Source organism: Lepidochelys kempii, chromosome 9 (assembly GCF_965140285.1).
Source record: "Lepidochelys kempii isolate rLepKem1 chromosome 9, rLepKem1.hap1, whole genome shotgun sequence".
NCBI lineage: Eukaryota > Metazoa > Chordata > Testudines > Cheloniidae > Lepidochelys > Lepidochelys kempii.
In genome coordinates this window covers 99551773-99575741 of record NC_136388.1, presented here as the reverse complement: position 1 = coordinate 99575741, position 23969 = coordinate 99551773, and the positions used below count along the sequence as shown (strand labels likewise).

At 45.4% G+C, this 23969-nt stretch overlaps 1 protein-coding gene across 9 annotated transcripts in view; it reads right to left on the bottom strand.

Annotated features, from left to right (window-relative positions):
• MBNL3 (muscleblind like splicing regulator 3) overlaps window positions 1-23615 on the bottom strand; it is a 120470-nt gene extending 96855 nt beyond the window's left edge. For 5 of the 9 annotated variants that reach the window (XR_012160639.2, XM_078854283.1, XM_073358511.2 and 2 more), the window contains exon 1: window positions 23220-23456. The gene's annotated coding sequence lies outside the window, so the exon portion shown is untranslated. Of the gene's footprint in view, window positions 1-8926; window positions 22130-23219; window positions 23462-23537 lie in introns of those variants that run through there. The other 4 variants (XM_073358510.2, XM_073358509.2, XM_073358508.2 and 1 more) reach the window with 4 other exon arrangements.
• Between the last annotated feature and the right edge of the window lie 354 nt (window positions 23616-23969).

Here is a 23969-nt window from a genome sequence, read left to right as displayed (position 1 = left end):
GAACACAAAGAATTAAGTCTAGTTGTGTTTTACGGGTTAACAAACAGCAGGAAGCAAGTTGTTCCATACACTAGATTCAGGAAGAACAGCCCTGGCACCTAAGACAGCGTGTCTTTAGCTAGCGCACACTGCTATCTTGACCCCAGAACAGGCACTGTGGTAGTAATGTGGCCGTTATGGAAGGAGGGGCCATACGGAAGTGACCCAGAGCACGTATCTGCTAAAGACAGGCTGGCAAGGAACTTCCCCTTATGATCGGCACCAGAAGTGCAGAGTCCTCTGACACAGTCAGGGCAGCTCTAGAAAGAAAATCGGAGGCAGTAAAGATGGCCTCCTGCACAGCAAGCACAATGAGGTTAGGAGATTGTTAATACAGGGGTGGGGCCGGAGGTTCAGATTAGGGAATTTAGGGGAACAGAAGCAACTGAACAAACAGCTGCGAGCTCCTCCTCTGTTTTCCTCATTATTTTGTCCCTAGATGTGGTGAAGGACTGTGCAATAATATCTGCACATGCTCATTCAGGCTGGGGATGGGAGCATACTGGGGAGGGACAGGCATCATCCCATCCCTCTTGGAGGATATCTGCTCAGGAGTTAATACAGTTTAGTGTCGAGGTCACCCCTGACACCGTGAGCAATAAATTGTAGAGGGGTCCAGGGCACAGCAGACTGAAATTCGGAATGGGTGGGAGGTCTGGGAAGGGAAGGAGGAGCCTTCTCTACAGAAAAATCTAAATCAGAGAGGCCTGGCTGAAGCAGGTCAGGATTCAGTCTTCAACGTAAGGGATTATAGAGGGTCATGGTCCAATAGCACCCACTGAAAGAATCCCCACCTTTGGGGTCGGATGGAGATACACCAGAGGCAAGAAGCAGAAACGAACAGGGACAAATATCAGCCATTCAAGAGAGAGGGGTGAATCACCTGGGGCTGAATAGGGGACCCACATTTTTGCTTTCTATTTATACTGTAACTTTTGCTTCCTTTGGTACCTTGGAAGTTCCTAGAAAAATCACGTGGTTTATTTGGACTGTGGCTGCATTCGCCGCCGTAGGGAAAGAGGGTGTCTCTACAGCAATCACAGGCATGAAAGTGACAAAAAGTCCTTTAGAAACAGCCTCATTCATTGTTTGCATCTTACATTCCCTCCCTTTACATACCCCAGTTGGAAAAGCTGCTTACTGAGAAGTTGCTTTGCACAATCAAGTGGGGCCTGGAGAACAGGAATAGGAAATGATACCCCTTCTATTTACATCTGGACAAGATGTGAATTGGGTCAAAAGTCCTTACCTTGAAAAAACACTCCTGGTGTTTTATGGGTCTAAATAAAAGGGAAGGTCTCATGCTCCCGGAGAGAGAGTTTGGCTGTTAGGACAATCTCTGAGCCCACTGTCTCCCGCAACATTCTGATCGAACATGATACACCAAGCAGGGTATTAGCTCATGGTTTAGTTCTCAAGAAAATGTCCTCTGGGGGAAGATTTTGCATGAGATAAGACTAAAGTCTTCGCACTCCAAAGTTGGGCAATTGTCTTTTTCTTTGAGAGAGATGGAGATAGCAGCAGCCGTCTCAGCCCATTTCCAATCCTTACTATTAATCCGTATTTCCTGTTTAAACCTTATGCCCAAGAGAAAGTCTCATAATTAAAAAATTAATAATGACCTTGCACACAAGAGCTAGAGTTTAACTAACCCATTTTCAGGCTTTATTACTGAGGAAGCTCCTCTACAGGTTATGAACACAAAGACACTTTTACAAAGATCAGATGACATCTGCATAGATACACAACTGTGGACATTTTAAAGACTTCATTCAAAGGTGGCAAAGGTTTGCTACATGGCATACATGGCAGACACTCCCTACCAAATGGTTTAGTTTTTGAAGGGTCAGCCTAGGTTTAGGGCTCACACAAATGTGATTTACAATTAGGCAGTTATGATCAAGAGCTGCACAGGGCATTTCTTAGGGATTAATGACCAACTGGGATGAGTTACACAAAGGACCATTAACCCAACTAACACTGAATCCTCAGCAAACACCCCATACGGAGGTTGCTATTACTATTATGAACTGAACTGCAGAGATTTCTAAATATACATTTTTCAAGGTTCCAGGAGCCATACGATGACATCAGTATCCCAGGCCATTATGTCCCATGCACAGGACATTTTAAAGAAATTAATGCCTGGAACATTGGCTACTGGGCAGATTTAGTCTATTCATTTTATAAGCCTTGTGGTATCATGCAGAGGGTTAGTATATATTTCTTATTCTGCCCCCATGCTAAAGACCCAGCGCTCATAGTAAAGCGTGGGTCTGCCCCGTATTCTGAGTCACCACCACTGGGGGATAAAGCGGATATACTTTATCCTGGTATATCCTCCAGGCTTTTATCATCAGGTTTTCTCCTCACTTCATCTCTTTTTTATTTCCTTCAGCTCATCACCTGCAAAGAAACCCCTGAAGCCCTAACTGCTCTATGAAGCAACGGGCCCACTCCCTACTGTGTGTGTGTGTGGTTTGCTCTGGATTGCTTTGCACTGCATCAACATATGCCTTTAAGACCTGATCCCACATCCATGGATACTTCGACTGGATAGGGCATGGTCCGGATGGGGCTTGCAGCCATTTGGGGGATGTTCAGTGATGCGCAGGGGCTCTCCCACGTGTGTTTCGGAGCTGCACCTAGCGGAATCCGAGAGCAGGGCAGCCATGAGAACTGGTCAGTCTCACACACAGGCATGCAGGGTTCTAAGAAAACAACCTCCCACCTGCTTGATGCCTCATGACACATGCTCAGCATGATGTTCTTCTCGGCTTACCTGCCTGCTCCTCTCAGCTCGCTTCCTCTCACTGAACTGTAAGTCCCAGAGCCCCATGCTACATTATTCTTTTCCATAAAGGTTCTTATACCACACTCGTCACCCTTGGATCAGAGCGCCTTCCACCAGGGCATTAAGCGATGTGACTCACATTTGTGATGCATCTGTTCTCCCGCCCTCTCCCCAAGGGGAGAGGTGTGGGATGGGGAAGTGTCTGGCTTGGTTTTTTTGGTTGGTTTGGTTTTTATAACTATACATGGTGCTAGAGGAGGCAGTTCAAAGAAATGGAGCAGAAAGTGGGGAAGTTTGTGATGGTCCTGAATTCCTGCAGGACCCTTCTCACGGCTCAGCCCTGCCTTATCACAGCCCTCCACCCCTGCAGGATTTAGCGCTACATGTTAACTCATCCTGGCACTGCCTTAGCTTGGCAGGCCACTGCTACGGATTCTAGACAGTAACAGGAGCCAAAGCCTGCAAATCTGATTCGCACAGCTAGTCCCACTGACCTCAATGAGTCATCTGCGTACGGGCTGCAAAATCAGAGCCTAGGACTGTAACTCTTGAAATATCAGCTGCCTCAGTAGTGATGTCAGTACATTTTTGCTGAGGATATGGGCCCTGTTTTCCTGTCAGCTCTCCTTGTTACCTATAGCTCCCTGTAGAACAGCTCTCCTGTTATCAGATGAAAACTAACTCACAGAGGCCTGATTATAAAGGACACAGGTCACATTACCATTGTACTCAAAAATCACAAACAGGGACTCAGCCAACACACTGGAAAAGTTCAGCTCAAGCGCAGCATGGAGGACAGTACAAGATCCTGCATCAGGAATGGGGGACACAGAGACATTGAAACATCTAGAGATGAGTGGCTTGTCCCTTGTGCCATTCCCCATACATCTGTATGTTTTATATTGTAACGACAGTTGGAACAAGAAGCCAGTATCCCTGATGCTCAAGAGAAGCGTATTTGTTTCTGAACAATTCCTCCAGTATATTAAGCACAATTCATTCTTATGCAAAGACCGCCCTGTACAGCTGCCAAGGTCAGAGAGACCTTGCTTTATCTGCGGCATAAAGGGAAGTTGCACAAGTTTTAAGTTGTACACAACTATTTTTCCTTGCATTTTCTTGGGTTTGATTTTCCTCACCATTAACACCCATGCATCTTCTTGTCAGGAGCCAGATTATTCTATCTTCCCTGGGCTGTCGATAGTGTCAGACCCATATCTTGATGTATGGCCAAAAAGACCAGTGAATATTTTTCTTACAGTGTGTTGAATATGAAGATAGCGAGGACAAGATTAAAAACAGAACAATTTGCAAAGGAAATGTTCTCTACAAGCACTGCTAACGGCATCAACCATAGGGCCAGACTTCCATGCATCCTCAGCCTACTCATGCACATTGTACTTCGCCCTAACCTCTGCAGAGATGGGGTAGAGTCTAATAGCTGTGCATGCAGATGATATTTGGTGCATGTGATTGTATACATCCAAACTGTAATACCTGTAAAAACAGGTGTTGGATTATACTACCTCTGTGTGGGTCGCAGTGCATACACAAGTATGTGCAAATGGAGGCTGGGGTCTGAAATCAGCAGTTCTTTTCAAGGTGTAGGACGGCAGTCATAGCCTGGTTAAGAGTATAATGGATGCATTCCTGCGCCCAGGGACAGTGCTAGGGCAATATAATCTACCCCCAGTCTAAACCAGCAGCTGACACAGGCCAGGAAATTAATATTTTGTGGTTGCATAGAGTCCTCCACCGAAGACTCTCACAGCACTTCACAAACATTAAGGAACCAAAAAAAAAATCCTCCAATTTGTCTAGGTCCCTCTGTATCCTATCCCTGCCCTCCAGCATATCAACCACTCCTCCCAGTTTAGTATCATCCGCAAATTTGCTGAGAGTGCAATCCACACCATCCTCCAGATCATTTATGAAGATACTGAACAAAACCGGCCCCAGGACCGACCCCTGGGGCACTCCACTTGACACCAGCTGCCAACTAGACATGGAGCCATTGATCACTACCCGTTGAGCCTGACAATCTAGCCAACTTTCTACCCACCTTACAGTGCATTCATCCAGCCCGTACTTCTTTAACTTGCTGACAAGAATACTGTGGGAGACTGTGTCAAAAGCTTTGCTAAAGTCAAGAAACAACACATCCACTGCTTTCCCTTCATCCACAGAACCAGTTATCTCATCATAGAAGGCAATTAGATTAGTCAGGCATGACCTTCCCTTGGTGAATCCATGCTGACTGTTCCTGATCACTTTCCTCTCATGTAAGTGCTTCAGGATTGATTCCTTGAGGACCTGCTCCATGATTTTTCCAGGGACTGAGGTGAGGCTGACTGGCCTGTAGTTCCCAGGATCCTCCTTCTTCCCTTTTTTAAAGATTGGCACTACATTAGCCTTTTTCCAGTCATCTGGGACTTCCCCCGTTCGCCACGAGTTTTCAAAGATAATGGCCAATGGCTCTGCAATCACAGCCGCCAATTCCTTCAGCACTCTCGGATGCAACTCGTCCGGCCCCATGGATTTGTGCACGTCCAGCTTTTCTAAATAGTCCCTAACCACCTCTTTCTCCACAGAGGGCTGGCCATCTACTCCCCATGTTGTGATGCCCAGCGCTGCAGTCTGGGAGAATTCACTGCCTCTATGTCTCCACCTCCATCCTTTTCTTCTAATAACCATCATCACGTTGGAAAGCCAGCCCCGGCTCTCGCCCCCTAGCTGTGAGTCAGTCAAAAGAAAGGAACTGGCAGTGTGAAATCGGACAGGGCATCCAGTTGCCTTCAGAACACCAAAAACTCTACTTCAGAGACTGCCCCATGCTCTGGGCACAATCCAGTAAGGTCCTGAGTTTTCTCCACTCTCTCTGACCTCTTTGGCAGCTGAAGTTATTCAGCACCTCACAGAGCAGGCTCCTATCATATTCCTCCATTGCCTAGAATGAAACAAAACCCTGGGCCTTTGCCGATGTCAACGTTTTGACAAAGACCACCAATGGCTGGAGAGCTGGGAAGGGAAGGATGTAAAATAGCTCCACTAGAGAAATAGAGAAGAAAAGTGCAATGGAGACATATTTTAATCTTCTTCCTTCTTGTGGGGTCACTTGCGTTCAACACCCCATGAGCTATCCATGCAGCAGCCAGAAAAGCACACTGGCTGGCAGACTCAGGCTCTGGTTTAGAATCATAGAATATCAGGGTTGGAAGGGACCCCAGAAGGTCATCTAGAAGGTCATCTTTGAACAAACACTCCAACGAGGAAGGCTGGTCTTGCAGTTAAGGCACAAAACTTCACAGATCTGGGCTTAATTCCTCGCTCCAACTTGAACTCCCTGTGTGACCAGGGGTAAATCACATAGTTGATCTGTACCTCTGCTTCCCATCCGTAACATGGGGATTACAGGTTTCAGAGTAGCAGCCGTGTTAGTCTGGACTCCACTGAATGCATCCAATGAAGTGAGCTGTAGCTCACGAAAGCTTATGCTCAAATAAATTTGTTAGTCTCTAAGGTGCCACAGGTACTCCTTTTCTTTTTATGGGGATTATAGTAACTTCTGCCCACTCTTTGTGTATGTCTACTCTGTCGCTGGGAGGCGTAATTTCCAACTCAAGGAGACATACCCATGATAGCTCACTAATAACAGAACTGTAGCTGGGGCGGTATGAGTAGCAAGCAGAAGGGGTTAGCTAACCTGGGGTTAGAACCTGACTGAAGTCTATGGCACACACTTGCTGCTTGCACTGCTGTGGGCTACACAGCAATTTTCAGCATGCTAGTTTGATCAGAGCTAGCCCGAGTAGGTCTACCCAAGATGGAAATTACAACTCCAGCTCCAGTGTAGACATAGCTAGAGCCTACTTGGACTGTAAACTCTTAGAGGCAGGAGCTCTTTTACTATGTGTACGTGCAAGGCCTAGCCCAACAGGGCCCTGATCTCGACTGGAACCCATAAACGGTACTGTAATACAAACCATCATTGAAGTGGAAAATAAAAATCTATTATTTCAGTTGCATGTAGCTCAGGCCATACTGGAGCCCTATAGGGAGGTTAGGCACACAGCTGAAGAGATGCTGCTGATACAGTATCCAATCACCTATGGATTTGGGGCTCTCTGTGTGGCTCTGAAGAATGGTAGCATCATTTACCAGAAAAACCAGTCTCACCGAACGTACTGTTTTTGTAAACATGAAACCGGCTATATGGTAGAGTGGGGGTAATTAGCTACATTTTACTTTTGGGGTCCCAAATGTAAATGCTGGCTCTGGTCACATCTGAAAATGAGTTTAGGGAATAAAATGAGAACGGTGATCATTTGTTCTCACAAGATCAGCCATCTCTTGATGGAGAGGCCCAGAACCCTAGGCAGTGCTATTAGTATTTATGCTATTGTTATTTCTCAAGTATAAAAATTATGAATGGCTTGGTGTGAACAGCCATTGCAACCATCAGTGTCACTGAACTGGAGAGAATGCTTGAACTTAAAGAACACTGTCGCACAGCTCTCTCAATCAAACAGTTCTTATCCTGTCAGTGCCTTTAATCAGACAACTTCTCCACTTAGGACTTAGGGGCGTATACTTGATGACACAGGGTTGTGCAGATTATATATCTTACATGAACAGAAGCAGTCTCTGGCAGGATTTAAAATTAGATTTTCATACTCAATAGATGCAATGGGCCACATCCAGTCCTGGTGTAACTCCAATTACAGCAATGGAGAAACAACAGAGATGAATTTGCACCAATGAAGTCAAGGGTAATTTTTCCCACTTATGCCAGGGCTAAAGTTTGCCCAATAGAGCCAACCAGGCAATGATTCCCCTCCCCCGTCCTCATATTTTGCTTAATGTTTTTGTTTTCACAGACACTTTCATTTTTCTGGTTTCCAGTTTTTTGACAAATCCTGCCAAATTTGGAAGAAAATGGACATTTTTTGTAAAAATTCTCATTGAATCAATAAAATGTTTTCTGTTTAAAAAAATGCTTTTGTGGAAAATTTTCAATCAGTTTTATTGCCTAAAATGTGTGGAAATAAAATATAATAATCACATTTACATAGCATTTCCATTCACACATCTGAAAGCACTTTACAAAGGTGGGCAAGTATGGTCCCAATCAATACAATGGGCTTCCTGGGGCAGCAGAGTGCTTCTTTAAAAGATATGACAATTTGGGCAAGTCATTTAATCTCTGTGCCTCAGTTTCCCCGTGTGTCAAATGGGAATAATGAGACTGACATCCTTAGTAAAGCCCTTTTGAAATCGGCTGAAAGGCTCTGGGTAAGAAAAAGGGTGTTGCAGTAATGTTGTCTTCATATCTTTGCTTTCTGGCCTGAAGCTTTAACTACAAGCAGTAGGTGACGCTCCCACAGGAGTGTCATAGTTTACTTTTTTATTTTTTTGGTACTGATGAAACACATTCTTTAACAGTGATCAGCAGCCAACATGGCACAAGCCAGGCAGCAAAGGGAAACGTGGGGCGAAGCGAACAGAAGAACATTCTCTTATGTAGTCTGAGGCATTTAATCCTTAGCAGTACAGGCTGCTAGTTTGCGCATAGTGAAAGGCATTTAACAGAACTGATGGCTTTTGTGTCTTCATGATTAGCCACGATTTACAGAAAGCCAGAGCTTTATTTGGAAATGTCCCCTTTAGAGGCTGAAGGCCAAGACTGAACTCAAAGACTTTTGTCCAAAAAGCCAGGCACTTCAGGAGCGTGGGGAACAGTCTTTGTAGCAGGAGAGACGCACTGAGAGCTGCACAGGGGGACAAGAGAAAAGCCAGTAGAGGCTGCAGGTGCTTGGGAGGCCCAATAAAGGATGTGGGGGAAACAGTGATGAAGGTGAAAGGGCTCCAAAATCACAAGGGAAGGCAGAGATTTCCAATCCAGTGCCAAACTGCAAAAGCCAGGACCACGCGCACCCCCCTGGCAGTTCCCTTTAACTCCTCTTTACTTTATGCAGCTATGCTCCACCTGTTTTCCCTTCCAATCATGCCTGACTTACAGATGTCAGCTTCATTTCAGCTAAGTCAACAGAACTGTCACATCTAGGATGCTGTTACAGAAAAAATCTTACTTACACTTTTGGCTGCATTCCACAGGCTACTTCTTGGTCTAGACCTGACCCTGTTCTTTTACTGCGAGCTTAATCCTCATGTGCTTAAGGGCATAGAGAACACACAGGAACTCCAGCGCAGGCTTGTCTAAGCTCACTCTCTTCTCCAGCTGTCAGAGTTCCCAGGCTCTCTTTTGATCATACTGTACAAACACCGCTGTTTGTTGACTATGGGCTCTCTTAGAATCTCCCCCTCTTATATATATATATATTTTTTTTCTCTGTTGCATCTGGAGACAGAAAAAACAAACAAGAATTTTCGCTTGGGAGCCTATAAGGTAAATTCCTGCCACAAAACACAGGTAATGGTGAACAATCTCAGGAGTTTCCCGTCCACAGCCCTGGCCCCAAGCTGAAAACATGTCTCAAGTTCATCCATTTAACTTCACCAAGAGGTTATTCATTCTGCAACAAGGAGCCAGGATGTCAATGAAGTACCTGACCTAAATACAAAGGACTGTGTGACTAGCTACTGTGGTAACTCCTTATGGGGCCTCATCATCTGGATTACTACAACAGCCTTTCCTCTAGCCTTGCCCAGTGCAATATTCATTCAGAATGTTGCCACGACTCCTCTCGTTACTTTCACCGCGTCTTTCCTCTATTTGCATCTCTCCCCTGGCTCCCTCTTCTCTATTACATCAAATGCACACCGCTTGTCTTCACTCCCAAGGCCCTCCATGGGCTATCCCTATCCACCTATCAAACCTCATTTAGGATTGTGATGTCAGCACCCACCTTCATCACCCTCTTGCTACGTTTTCAAACAAGCACCTTCACTGCCCCTAATGGGCAGGAAGAGCTCCCTGCAAACATCTGCAATGCTACTTCATTATCCCACAAATCCCTCCTTAAAACTCGCTTTTGCTGTAATGCTTTAACAGCAGTTGGGCCACCAGTATGATAAACCATTGCCCAGCACACTGACCAACATTGTTCATTGTTTCCTTGTAGTCCTCTGGCTGTCTGTATCCATCTGTTGTCTTGTGTCTTACACTGAGATTGTAAACTCCTTGGGACAGGGGCCGTCTTTCTGTTCTGTGTTTGAACAGGGCCTAGCAGAATGGGAATTGGCCCATGACTGGGATTCCAAGGCCCTCTAATAATATAAATAATAAAGCAGTGGAATTATCAATGAACAAATGAGATCTCTATCTAATCAGTGAGATGTCATTGGCTCTGGTTCTGAGAAGACAGGATAGCTGCAAAACTTAATACACAATAAGCCAGGCATTTCTCAGTTTTTCAGTAGTGATGTATGTGGGGGGAGGGGCGGGTCTAAAAATTGCATAACTAGGTAAATTGTATATAGGGGCACCACGTGATGAAATTTTTAAGTATCTGTTGTACAGTTATATTTTTGAGATCAGCTCTTTCTTAAAATATGCATAACCTTAAAAAAAGTGGGTGTGAGGGGGGAGGCAGGATCCAACGCCCATTGAACAAAATAAGAGTCTTCACTGCACTTTGGTTCAGGACCTCCATGTGTTAACTCAATCAATCCTTTAGGTAAGCTTGTGCTTGGTATTTTGGAAGGTTAACAGACAAGATAACTGGTGTAAATCAACATAGTTCCACCAAGTCAACAGGGCCCCACCTATTCAGACCAGCCGAGGACTGATCCAAATGGGGTGTTAAAAGTACTTACTGGTACCATTTTAATCAGCAAAATAGTGTTATATAGCCTGGCACATCTTCTCTGTTACAATGTGGAATTAATAAAGACACAAAGTTTAAGATGTAAGAGTACCATTGGCATGACGTTAGTCAGGGATCCTATTAAGATACAATTTTTATACGGAAACACAGACAGTGTCAAAGTCAAAATTAAATAGGCTCTAAAGAACACCAGGAAAGTTAATTCCTTCAGTTAAAAGAATAAAAGATATCCGAATCACACCTGAAATTCAATAAAAAGCTCTAATCTAAACCCACAAAGATACATTCAAATTAAGACCCTGATTTAGGAAAGCACTTAAGCATGTACCAAAAATCCCTTGACTTCAGTGGGATTTAGGCATGTGCTTATGTGTTTTTGTGAATTAGGGCCTCCTGCAGCCATGTTTCCCTTATTAGGGTTATCAAAATCAGGGGTTAGAATCATAGAATATCAGGGTTGGAAGGGACCTCAGGAGGTCATCTAGTCCAACCCCCTGCTCAAAGTAACGTAGTGTCCTTTATTATACGCGACATGTACAGCAATGTCACGCACCATGGGGCTCAGTGACTATTAAAGGCCAAGTCGTTATTTGTAATCAAGTTTCTTTGGCTGTCTGGATTTATAAGCTCTAACACTGGGAGGTGGGGGGGAATGTTTGTTTTCTTCCATAAAGAAGTTGTCCCGAGCAAATTATCACAGCCCGCCCTCTGCCTAACCCTGACTAATATGCAGCCCTACACCCTCCTCCCTTCTGCAAGGCTGTGATTAGCAGATTCGGGTCATGATCAAGCAGATTTCATGTTTTAATTCTCCCTTTCGTTTTCAGCTCTCTTTATGGGTGCCTGGATCTTCTGCATACATCTAAATAAACTACACCAACACAAACAATTACTGTCAAGAACTATGGGTGCTTTACTGCAGAAAATAAGCTGCTATAATATTATAGTGACAATGCCCCCAGATGAAGGTGTCTGATGTTGCCCCCAAACATGTCCATCCGCTCCACACATTAGAGCTGCACATACTTGCGAGAATCCTGATTCCTGCTCTCTCAAGAAGCAAGAATCCCAAGGTCAGTCCTGGCCTGTTTCCCAGCAAATCACCAGCAACCCTCCTATCATTACTGCACCAGGGCTGTTTGAGCCTTATTTCCCAGCTGGTATTTCTGAAAGAAATCTGCTCTGTGTCAGCAAACACATTAGATGGCAGTAATCCCTGTCCTAGCCCTTTGCTCACCGGATTCAATAGACTTGCTCTCTGAAATCACTCACCTGAGATTCCATTTGGAGAAATCCAAGAAAAACCACAATTTTAAATGGGCTTAAAATACTAATATGTCCTGATGTCAAACTGAGGGCCTGATCCACCACTTCAATGATTGGTTTGCTTAGAAAGGACTGATCCCGTACTAAGCAAACTAAGGCTACATTAATCTATTATTTATTTACAATAGCAGCATTTATTTGTCAGATGCTTTCTAAAAATATAAGGACAGCGTGTGCTCTGGGGAGCTCACAATCTAAGAGAGGTCAGGGAATGGGAACAACATTGACTCATTAATACAGTTCCACATTAAAAAGGGAAAATACCTAGTTAAAGAGTTTATACTTTAAAAACAGAAATCCTTATCAACGGTATGGAACTGCTAGTAACACTTATATTAACATTTAATGGACTTTTACTCTTTAGAATATTAAGTGTCTGCATTCCATTCCAGTTTCAATTTATTGTCAGTTTCATCATCTAAGTCTCAGACACTACCACAATGACACCCTGTTTATCAGAAACACTGCAGGGGAACTTTTGTTCTTGGCGCTCTGGAATTTTTTAATTTCAACTGTTTCCACTTGAATGTCAATCCAGGTCCTCTCTTTTCCTTCAGAAGCATTTGCTACATGACTTTCCTAAAAACAAGTTCTCTCAAAAATTTGTATCCACCAAGCGGAAAAGGAGGCAGTACCACCAACCTCTCTTTACTCACTGCAGGACAAACTGAAAGCCCCTGTCACAGAGTGAAAGCCAGTCCCAGGTTTTATCTATACACCATGTGATAAGCGTGGTCATTCTGTAACATACACATGCGTCAAACAGCAGCTTGACTGAGACCACAAACTCATTTCACTTGTGACTGAAAGCAGATTGTAAATCCAGGGCACTAGTGGTGAAAGTCGAGAACCTAATTAACTCACTACTCCACATTACCCTCCTAGGAATTACTGATGTGAAAGCGGACATCAGTGAACACAGAGTGCAGTGAGAGCAGTAAAGTCACGCCCAGAAATGCAGATTTTCTTTTTAAAAGAAAAATTAGTTTTAACATTTCATCACAGAAAGGTCCCAAATCGAAGCTGTAACCCCACCAGCCAGCATTTCTACTGCAGACTGAGCAGCCCAGAGTGTTTAAATGAAGGACATCAGGAACACAGATAACCAACCACAGGTGTTTGCAGTTGAAAAAAATCAGAAATATTCCCACTAAACCTTCCCAGGCTCATTTCCTTTTCCAAAGAACCTGAGCCGGGACAGTTGTTACACTGTGTGACTGCACTGCATGCAAACCTGCAAAGCACTGCATACCAAGTTAGAGTCTCAATCCCGCAATGCTGCCCCATTCTTTAGGGCCCAGTTCAGAACCCTAAAGAAATCAAAGAGGCTCCACATGGCCAGAGCCGTCTGTGCGCACGTTACACAGTAAGGGATTGACAAAGCAAGGCCAGGCAAACAAATACATTTGGAAGCCTACAGCACAGGGCTGTGTGGACGATTATTTGTGAGCAGGCCACGGAGGAGCCAGTTCAGACCAGACTGACTGTCTGCAATAATGCAGGATCAGTCCCACAGTTACTAAGCTGTCCATTGCATCTCTTTCAAACGTACATTAATTGCCAATAAAAACGTATTTGACCTTCTTGCAGCTCCAGCTTACAGCTACATTAAGCATTGTGCTTATTAATCAATAAGTTACTACACTAGTGGCATTGTTTTATGATTTCTAATTTTAAAAAAACCCAAACACTAGCTGGCAAGAAGTGGAACCACTGTCAACAACAGCTTGATCCTGCCCTGCACGGAGCATTCCTTCAGCTCCTGAGCACCCTTAAATCTTGCTGAAGTCAGTGGAAACTGAGAGCACTCAGCACATCAGAGGAGCAATCGAGATTGATCCTCCTTCTCAACTGTCCCTCTTTTTCAGAGACACACATTCTAGCCCTAGTCACCCCGTTCTGCACAAGTGTGGTTCCCCCTCACACTTACTGTTGGAAATAAATTACATCTGAAACAAAGAGAAACTGCAGTCATCCACAGTCACTTACACACCGGGACAGGGGAGGACTACCCCAGGAATTTAGGTTTCCTGTATTAATAATCTGCTTGTCCCCCTCATTTGTGGGTATTTGTCACCTGGCCTTTGGCGTGACCTGAGCCCTCAGTTAGAGGCTGTTTCTAATTCCAATGGTTTCTGTATTTTACAATGGCATCGAGCCCTGTTTCCATCTGACGTAGGAAGTCAGGATACAGTCAATTACAAATCCCGTTGCTGGGCTGAGTTTACAAATCCCAGTGTCTCCTTAGCAGCAAACACTGGTTGCTTTTAAGTTGAAATAGGACTACAAGGCAGTGTACAGCAAGCAAATAAGTCAACTATTAGACCTACCAAAGACCGTCCTGTGCCTCTAAATAGATCTCAGGGTCCTTTTTTCAGTCGTATCTTTCCACCATACAATATGGCACAAAACTGATGTGGTACCACTTAACAGAAGCTTCATTCGATGAATGCATCCGATGAAGTGAGCTGTAGCTCACGAAAGCTTATGCTCAAATAAATTGGTTAGTCTCTAAGGTGTCACAAGTCCTCCTTTTCTTCATTCTAAGCATCACATTTGAGACCAAAGTACTGCACACAGTGTCTGTGGTACTGTCCCACCTCCTGCAGAACCCAGTCCTGCAAATCCCTACTCATATGACGTCAATGGGACTAGTCTCATGAGACAGGCCTATGTGTGTCAGTAGGAGGTTTGCAGCTATCACACATAGATCATCAGACAGGGGTGCGTGAACTCCAAAGGGCAAATTTTAAATGACGGGTGGCAGCTTTATAATCAATTCTCTGCTCTGCAATGTGGGGGATCTTGGTGAGCTTATTGGGACTCCTCTTTCCCTCCTAAGACTGGCAGGTGCAGAACCATCATGCTTGGTAAAGTCTTGCATCACTGCAGCTCCCCACCCAAGTGAAAGTCCCTCTCCTCCCTTTAGGAGGAAAGGGGGAAAGCCTGCTTTGGCCAGCCTCATTTACATGAGTTAGAATGTTGCATACCCATAGCGCCACATGCTGGGTTAGGTTGCTTTAGTTGGGATTTGTCCTTGTTCTGCTTGTATACATGATAATAGATTGTGATTGTGCGTGTACTCACAGAAGGGCTCAGGAATTGTACTAGCTATGCCCTGAGCCACCCTGACTGTACAGGGAGCTGACTCTGACTGGGGCGGGGAATCAAGCTCAACACAGGCAGGACCAAGAGGTCTGCCTGAGAGACCGGGTGTAGGGCTCGGCATGAATTTTTCAATGAATGTTTTTTCATCACAAATGCCAATTTGTCAAAACCAAAACTGTTTATGGGAAAGGATCAATTTTGATTAATTTCTCATTGTGGAAAATATCTAGGGGAAAAACTTAAAATGGAAGAGTTTCATTTTTCAGGTCCAAATACTTTTTGGTTTGAAATTTAAGTTAATTTCTAATGATTTTTAAATAAATAAATAAATAAATAAAATCACAAATAAACTAGAAGTTCAAACTGACGCAACCTGAATTTTTTTCAGATTTTTGTTCATGGAAGTTTTAGAGATTTCAACTTTTCGTCCCAGTTCAGGATGGGAAAAAAATTCAAAATCTCAAAAATTCTCATAGGATGGGAAATCTGTTTTGTGCCCAGCTTTCAGGGGGCGCTCTACTGCTGGGAGTGGGCTCTCTATTCAAGGGCCCTCTCCCCCGCACCAGGAGAGTCTGAAAGTGGGAGTGGACGAGGCTGGAATAGCAATGGTATGGCGCTAACTTCACAAGACCCAACCAGCAGCTGCACATAGCAACTGGATCTGGTAGCACAGACTTTGGACTGTATCAGACAGGTGGAGGAAAGCCAACCCAATGCCTCCCTGCCTGCCACTGAGACTGCCTGGACCCGTAAGTGGGCTTTTAGGTGGGATGGGGATGTTGTGTGACAAAGTTCTTGACCTCAACTAATCCGACAATTAACATCTGGAACTGTGGAGTGGCACTGACTGGCAAGCCCAGTTTGGTTTGTAGTTGTGTCGGGGATGGGAAGAACCCAGAATTTAGGGACAAGGTTAAAAAAAAAGAAAATATTTTGATGAAATATGTTATGAGAAGAATATTTTGCAGCTAAAATTCAAAATTTCTACATTTTTTTCTTTGTTTAAATTTAAAAATTTGACAATTCTTACCAGAACCCCCAAAGCCCTTGGGTTTACTATAGGTAGGTCACCCAGGTGAGAAGTTGGGATTTTAACAAAGGCACAACCATCTCTTTGGAAGGTTTGTGTTTCATGATCAGTGTGACATGAAAAACTATTCAAGTCAGTTTAAATTTTGGGCCTATCATTCTTGATGGTGCCTCCTCAGAAAAGTCCTCCAAACCAATTATTATTCAGTCAGGTCCTGAGTCGAGAGAGTTCTCGGTCTGGTTAGCATGCATATTGCAGGAAAATCTCAAAGGGAGTTAGGGTACTGTACAATTTTTGGTTTAACGTATTTTTAGAGAGACAATTTAAAAAGAGCTATTGCGTGATGTTCTCCATCTGCCTGGGGAGGTTTCCTTGTCAACAAATCTTGGAAATTTTCTCTCTCAGCATTCCTAGCTTTATTACTAACTTTAATGACCAATCCATCAACTGATCAGAAAAACAGCCATGGGCCAACAGGAGCTTTGCTTGGTGAGACCGCACACTTTGGTCCATTATTATATAAGCCTCTGCACTTTGATAGCACTGTCCACACTTCACAAATATTAATGAATTAAGTCCCATGAACCAAGGAAGTATTATCCCCATGGGGCTTGTGCACCATCTCTCAGGGAGTCCAAAGCAAAGCCAGGAATGGAAAGGAGACTTCCTGAGTCCCTTTTCCATGCTGTGGCTACAGCCCAGCCTGCTGTGATTTAAAACGCTTTTAAATAAAAATATTCAGCTTTCTGCTGTTTAAAAATGCTAGTGCAGCCCTGGCCCTCTAAAAGCACAAATAAAGGCTTCACCGTCCAAATTAAAGTCAGCGGCTGCATTACAGAGACTCTGAAATGCAAGAAACATGTTGTACTTGGTGTCAGATTTATTGCTGCCTTGCAGAATAAAGCCAAACATCTTTATATGGAAAAACACTGCTGCTTTTGACCCAAACAGATTTGGAACAGGAAGTAAAAACAAATTACCCAGCTGCGGCCTCACCGAGTTATGAGCCAGAGCAGAGAAACCAGCATTTCCTGTCATTGCTTGTCACAGTTCATGACTGCCCCGACTGTTTTGCACACTGTTTTCTTAGGGCCCAATCCTGCTCCCACTGACATGGATAGGAATTGGATACTGATGTCCATAAGAGCAGGGTTGGATGGTTAATAAATAAAAACCCCTGGAGAGAAACAGGCAAACAAACTGTGAGGCTAAATTCTTCGGAAAGAACAGTGCAAATCTCACAGGGCCAGATTCTCAGCTGGTGCAAACTGACAGAACTCGACTAGCTTCCATACAGCTACACAGATTTACAGGATCTACCCATTGACTCAATATGGGCATATTTGAGCCCTGCCAACCCCAAGCATTTAAAATCATGAGTTAGGCCTCAACTAGTCATGAAGTTGGCTTAAAAATCATGAGGTTTTTTTAAATAACTTTGGGTCCTTTTCTTTGCCGTTGGTTTTGAGCTTTAAGTTACACTGGTCACATTTTCAAGCTTTTCTCTGCAAACACAAGGGCTAGAAACTTTTTTTCTTTTTCCTTTTTAAACAAAAGCTGAGTTTCTCACTCAGTCGTTTGACTCCAGGACCTGGGGCTTTCAGAAAAACACCAAACAGATCACAAGACCTTCAACAAAAGTCAGGAGTGTTGGCAACGTTGTGAGTGTCCCTTTGCAAAAGACCCTTATTGAATGCCAAATATGCTGGCTTCATATGCTCACGAGAACAAATGTTCCAGCCGCAGCATACATTGCAACAAAAGCTGCAATTTACACAGACCGCACACACCAAACTAAAGCCTTTTAATTCAACCTTGTAATTAAAATCCTACTTTCGTACAGGCTTACACTACTATTTTATTAGCTCAAGCAGATATAACCTACAAAATTTTAAAAGGTTAAACACCAGGTAGTAAAATGTTTAACACCACAGAACCAGGTTTTCTGAAGTTTAAAAAATAAATTAATGAGCCAGATTCTGGTATTGTAATGCCAATAGAGTTGTGCCAAATTTATGGTGAGAGCAGAATCTCACCTTACACTCCGAATCCTCTTCTGGGTGTCTCACTAGCTTGTATAAAGCCATCCAGAATGTGCATAAGGGCATATGAATATATATTCTGCACAATAAAATATCTGACTTTCGTAAGGGCATGTGCTTTATACAGTAATTAAAGCACCCTGAGTAGCACACATGAATGTTCTCTCTCACACATGGCAATTTCAACTCCTACCTCATATTCTTCTAAATCTGTCACCTTCTCTTTCCTACAAGCTGCTTTGGCTGAGGAGCTGCATTGTGAGAAAGGAAACCTTCTTTGCACTCATGTTATCCTTGCATGAAATTCCCACTGCTCCCCCAAGAAGCCTCCAGATCTGAAATCCAAGTTTATCGCACCGAGGAAAGAACAATAAATGGGAGGTAGAAAAGGCAGTCGAGTCAGTCAGAAGTGCCGCCAAAATCCAAGCTCTTGCTCAAAAAAGGGCCCTCCCTTAGGAAGGCTGCCAATCAAACCTGGATCACGAGGCTGTTTTCAGAGAGTGAATAGAGTTCTTATTGACACAGCTTATGTCTGCAGCATGCAGCCCTCTGCAAGTCTTTCAAGAACAGATCGGATTACACAGGCGCATTCTCCCTGATTTTATGCGTTCAGAAGCCCTTAGACATAAAATACCATCCCCTAAAGACTACAGTTTTTCCATTGCATATCGCTATATGTGCTCTTTGAAAAGCACACAGTCAGATTCTGCTACCCTTACCCCGGCTGAGTGGAACCTTACTCGGTGAGACGTCCAATTTAAATCGATGGCGCTAATCACAGGATACTACTCAAAGTGAGGGAGGAAGAATCAGTCCCGTGGTATGTCCTTCACATCAAGCTGGGGCAAGAAAATATTTGAAGATACTAGTTCTAATCTGGGAATATAACATCCCTTCTGAGTGTAAAACCACAGCCCTTTACGGGAGTCTACCCAGAAAAATGGAAGCGCATGTACCTTTTAAACAAACAACCACTACACTGCCGCACTGTATCTGATGCAAATTAGATACTAATTCAGGAAAGCACCTTGAGCATGTGCTCAAATCCCACTGAAGCAAGGGACCCTGAGTGTGTGCTTAAGCTAGACCCTGATTCAGGGGCTACGTTGGCAAGAGGGCTAAGAGACCAATGTGTGCCTTGGCTGGCGGTCTACAGCATGTTTATTAAAAAGAGAGAAAATACGCATGAGGTATTTGTTTACCTGCCAGGTAAGAGAGAATTACCACCAAAGCATTATAGAATTTTCTCACTGAAATTTTACTTATGGAAAGCACGTGGGCAAATCAAAAGAGATTTGTACTCTTGAGCTTCTGCATGAGTAAAGACAAAAACATTCTACAACAAACAGGATACTTGCCCCCTTCTAGGCTTATTTTCTTGTTCAGGCAAATGCTTAGAGCATGTTTGCAAATTTTCTAATGTTTTGCTAGAACACATTTTGTGATTAAGGGGGCTGGAGGGTTGGATCTGGGGAGATGGCACGCTGGACCGGTGTGATGCGGCAGCTCTCCTCTGTTCTGTCTGGACTTGGTTTTCAGAGTGCTGTAATAGAGCCTCTGTTCATACCTATACCTTTGTCAATGCAAATGTATTCAAACGCTGCCTTCAAGCACACAACTGCCATTTCAGTGGCTAGTGCAGGATTCCTAACACTCCATTCAGTTTCCACATGTGACTACGAGTGTGGTTATGGTCAGAAAAGTGATCGTGTGAAGACAGCATCTGCTCCATGTGTGTGAGTGTCACACAAGTGTTTGCCCCACTGCTAAAGATAATTTTTACTACTGCTAGAGCTAGAGGAGAGTGAGGTGGATTCTTATTCTGCCTTGGGCATCATGAGCCATGTTGTGAGCCAAATTCTGACATCGGAATCATTATTACTGGTGAAAAAAGCAGCGGGGGAAAGCAGCCTGATTTTCAGATCCCCGTATGAGTTTGACAGACTGGGGCCTAGAAAATCATCCTGTGACTTGTAAACGAAGAAAAACTGATCAGAGAAATAATGAAACTGGAACCTCACAATGCCATTTTGTGATAGTAACCCCACCTCACGGCTTTCTAAAGCAGTGCTCGGAGGAAGGGAAAGAGGTAGGATGGACGCAGGGAACCACCTGGTAGCTCTGTATTCATTGCCCTTCACTGGTATTACTACTCCAGGAAGCACAGAGGGGAGGAACAAATAAATACCTAGCATCCTCCTCCTTGACTTTCAGATCTGTTTAGGGTCCTGCTTAAAATGTTCTGAGGGGCTTTGAAGTCAGTAGCAGGATTTAATAGATGTGCACCCTACAATAATTAAAACAGGCAGAAAGAATCTGTTGCTTAAGTAGCTCTGAAGCTATTCATCATCTATTGGACCATCACAAATTTAAAATGGCTTCATTTTAAAAGAGAAAGAGCGAGAGAGCACGCACGGGAAATTAGCACTTGTAAAATGGCTCGTGCCATAATAGCTTTGCAAAGCATTTTCAAATTGTGTGTGTGTGTGTGTAATAATGCTATGGTTCCTACAACAGAGCAATGTAATCATACAGCAAACACACGCCAACATGCTAGACCACATGGACTTTTACCCAACAGACAGGAAGCCAGCTAAAGGTCTGACACCTATGAGTGTGGATGCCTGCGACTCCAGGATTCCTGAAGCTTAGACTACTAAACAAGCTCCATCTGTCCATAGGTTTCTTTCTTGGCAAACTAATTCCCATCCCATTGGACAAGGAGACAAGTTTGGAGACAGCATCATGCAGTTTTTATGCTCTTCAAACGAGCAAACATTGCAGAAGTGGGTCCCTATGCAACGACTGCAGAATCAGGCCCAAAGCCCTTTCCTGAGGGTTTGCGTGAGTAGGATTTGAACCCCCATTTGTAACCAAGCCAGCAGCTCTCAGAACTGCACTGTGTCATTTAAAGAACCATCCAAACTCCACAGTGGGAAGACGTGTACTACCTTAAATTGGTAGGATACCAACAGTGAGTATTCAAAGGGTGGAAAACCCCATCTCTTCAACCTCAGGGAAGCTGCTTTGTGGAAATTTAACTGCATCGCCTCTGCCACTGAATAATCCCAGCAGAACCAGACTTGATTTAGGCTGCTCCAACTCTGTCTGACACTTGATAGCTTTAACACAGCATAGACTATTCCCTCACTCTAATTACAGGATCACATGACATGTCCAACAAGTGCTGTAATTTAATCTTGTCCCAAAGTTTCTGATCCCATCACATGCTATTCATGTCCAACCCTCTGTGTCGATAGGAGAAAGCCATAAAGAATGATTAAGAACAATTCAGTATCAGACACCAGAAAGTATTTTCTTGTAGTCAAAAATAATTTCCTGTAACAATGTCATCAAACCAATTTAACTGACCGATTTAGGCGAATCCATGAGTCATGACTCTTGGCCATTCAAATGCTAGTCAACACAAAACACACATCAGTGTTATTACTACTATCCGTCATGCATATGGTGCTGCACATTTACTCAAAGCTTTAAACACGCAGGTCTTGATCCTGCATTGAATTTTGTGGAGTTACTTATATGAGAACGGATTACTCCCATGAGTAAGGGATGCAGGATCAGGCTCATGGAGCGAGACAGGTTCACTACGTCAGCGCCAGAGGATGCTCATTACAGCAGCTCATATTTTGCCATTAAATGCTCTAAACACGAAACTACATCACACCTAATGTTGCTGCAAAGAGAAATGCTTTCATTCCTGTAAAATAACTCTACATCCAGAGCCTATTTAACGTTAGCAGGTCTTTTACATTTTCTTCTAACATCTATTTGGGGATATTTTTCCTTGAGTGTATGCTCCATAAAGCCATAGATCCTCAGTGATTCAGCAAAGAGGAGGAACCCTGGCTGAAGGCACACCTACTGACAACTGTCAGACCAGCAGGGCGAAAATGTGAAAATGGGAGAAGTTGCAATCTCTATCATGGCCGCATGCTTTCTGAAATGCGTATCCCTGGCCTTCCAGCGTGGGAGGTTCTACCTGCAGACAGGAGAAAACAAACTGCTCTAGACACTTCCTTAAATTAACTCTGCCTACAAGCAAACGATGCAAACAACACACCGCAGAGCCAACTTCAACTTAGCCGGGCTTGGGCTCTTTGTTTCTAGGCAGACTACAGTGCAGTAGCCAGAATGAACAAATGCGCATGTCTTAATTGGAGTCCAAAAAAATCTCTCCCTAGCCTTCTCTGTTTACTGTAGTAACATAGGAGTCCATCAAACAGTTTGCACTGTTTTTACAGAAATAAAAGGGTGCATAAATACGGCACTAAATGCCATTTTCCCTTGCCTCCAGATTTTACAGGGGAAGTTACTGTCTCAAATACTTTCAGCAGCTTGGATCGTAGGTTTTTTTTAAAAAACCGAAAATGCAAAACAAAATAGGGCTACTGAATTGTTTCAGGGTTAACAAGATAACGAAGGGCCCACGTGCATTTTTTCAAAACTGTTTAGCTGGACAGAAGCAAGGGACAAGGAGGCTAAACTGACCAAGCGTAATGCATCATAAACACCCGCTGCCCATATGCCTTTAAACAGAGAGGCGAGGCACTGGCTATGAAGCACTGCGACGGTCTCCTTTTTACGGCAGCAGCGTTTTCCCCACCAAAACTTTTTATCAATTGTTTACAGGCTTGTCTAGCCGCCTGGGCATCAGGCAAGGTACGAGCCTGGGACGCGAACAATGCCAGTCTCAACTTTCACTCACCCACACACACAATTCCGAGCTGACATCTCACACACACACCCACACCCACCCACAATTCCGAGCTGACATCTCACACAGCAGGGCCATGACACCGGGCTCTCCCCCACCAGCAAAATCCCCACAACCAACCCCCACAGGCCACAGCCCGCTCGGAGCCCGTCCAGCGACCGCATCCGCGCCGGGAGCTCGGCTCCCGCCTCCCCGCCCGGGCACTGCCGCCCCGGGCAGGTTGGGCCCTGGGCCGGGCGCAGCCGGGCCCGCTGCTCGCTCCCGCGCGGGCCGCCGGGCTGGGCTCCGCGGGCCGCCCCGCTCGGGGGCCGCCGGGCTGCGCACCCCGGCCGCGGCGGCTCCGCTCCAGCCTTACCTGGCGCGTCCCCGCCGATGGCAAGACCCGGGCGCGGAGGGGCCGGCGCGGGGGCGCAGCATGCCAGGGGGCCGGGGCAGAAGCCGAAGCGGCGCTAAGCGGACCCGGGCCGGCGGAGCTCCTAGCAGGGGCGCAGGCTGGGTGCCGCCATCTTACAGCCAGGCAGGGCTTCCCCGACTGGCCGCCGCCGCAGCGAGCGCCCCGCGCCAGCCCGCCCCACGCGCCGTGCGAGCAGCTCTGGGGTGGGGCGCGTCGCGCCAGAGCCCGACGCCGCCCGCCCGCCCAGCGCGGCCCGAGACGCGCGGCCCGGCCCTTTACCTAGTCAGCGCCGCGAGTCCCTGCGGCCGCCGGCTCGGCTCGGCTCGGCTCGCCTCCCCCGGGCCGCGCCGCGCCGCGTCCGGCTGCGCCTCGGCCCGGCCGCTGCCATGGCAACCGCGCCCGCGCGCCGCCCGCCCGAGTCAACAAACCCACTCACGCCCCCCACGCGCACACGCGCGGGGGGAGCGGGCGGGCGGGCGGGGCTCAGAGCCATTGAACCAGACCGTGACCCCTGGGTCTGAGGGGAAACCCCTGCCAGCCTGGGGGGTGCCGTGTCCCCCCGTGTCCCCCGCGCCTGAGCCCGCGGGACTCCGCCGCCGCTGCTGCTGGCACCCCCCCACCCGCGCCCCGCCGAGGAAGGGCCCCCGCCGCCCGTGGGAGAGGGGCTTTCCCAGCCGCGCCGGGACGGGACGCGGGAGCCCAGGCGGCGAC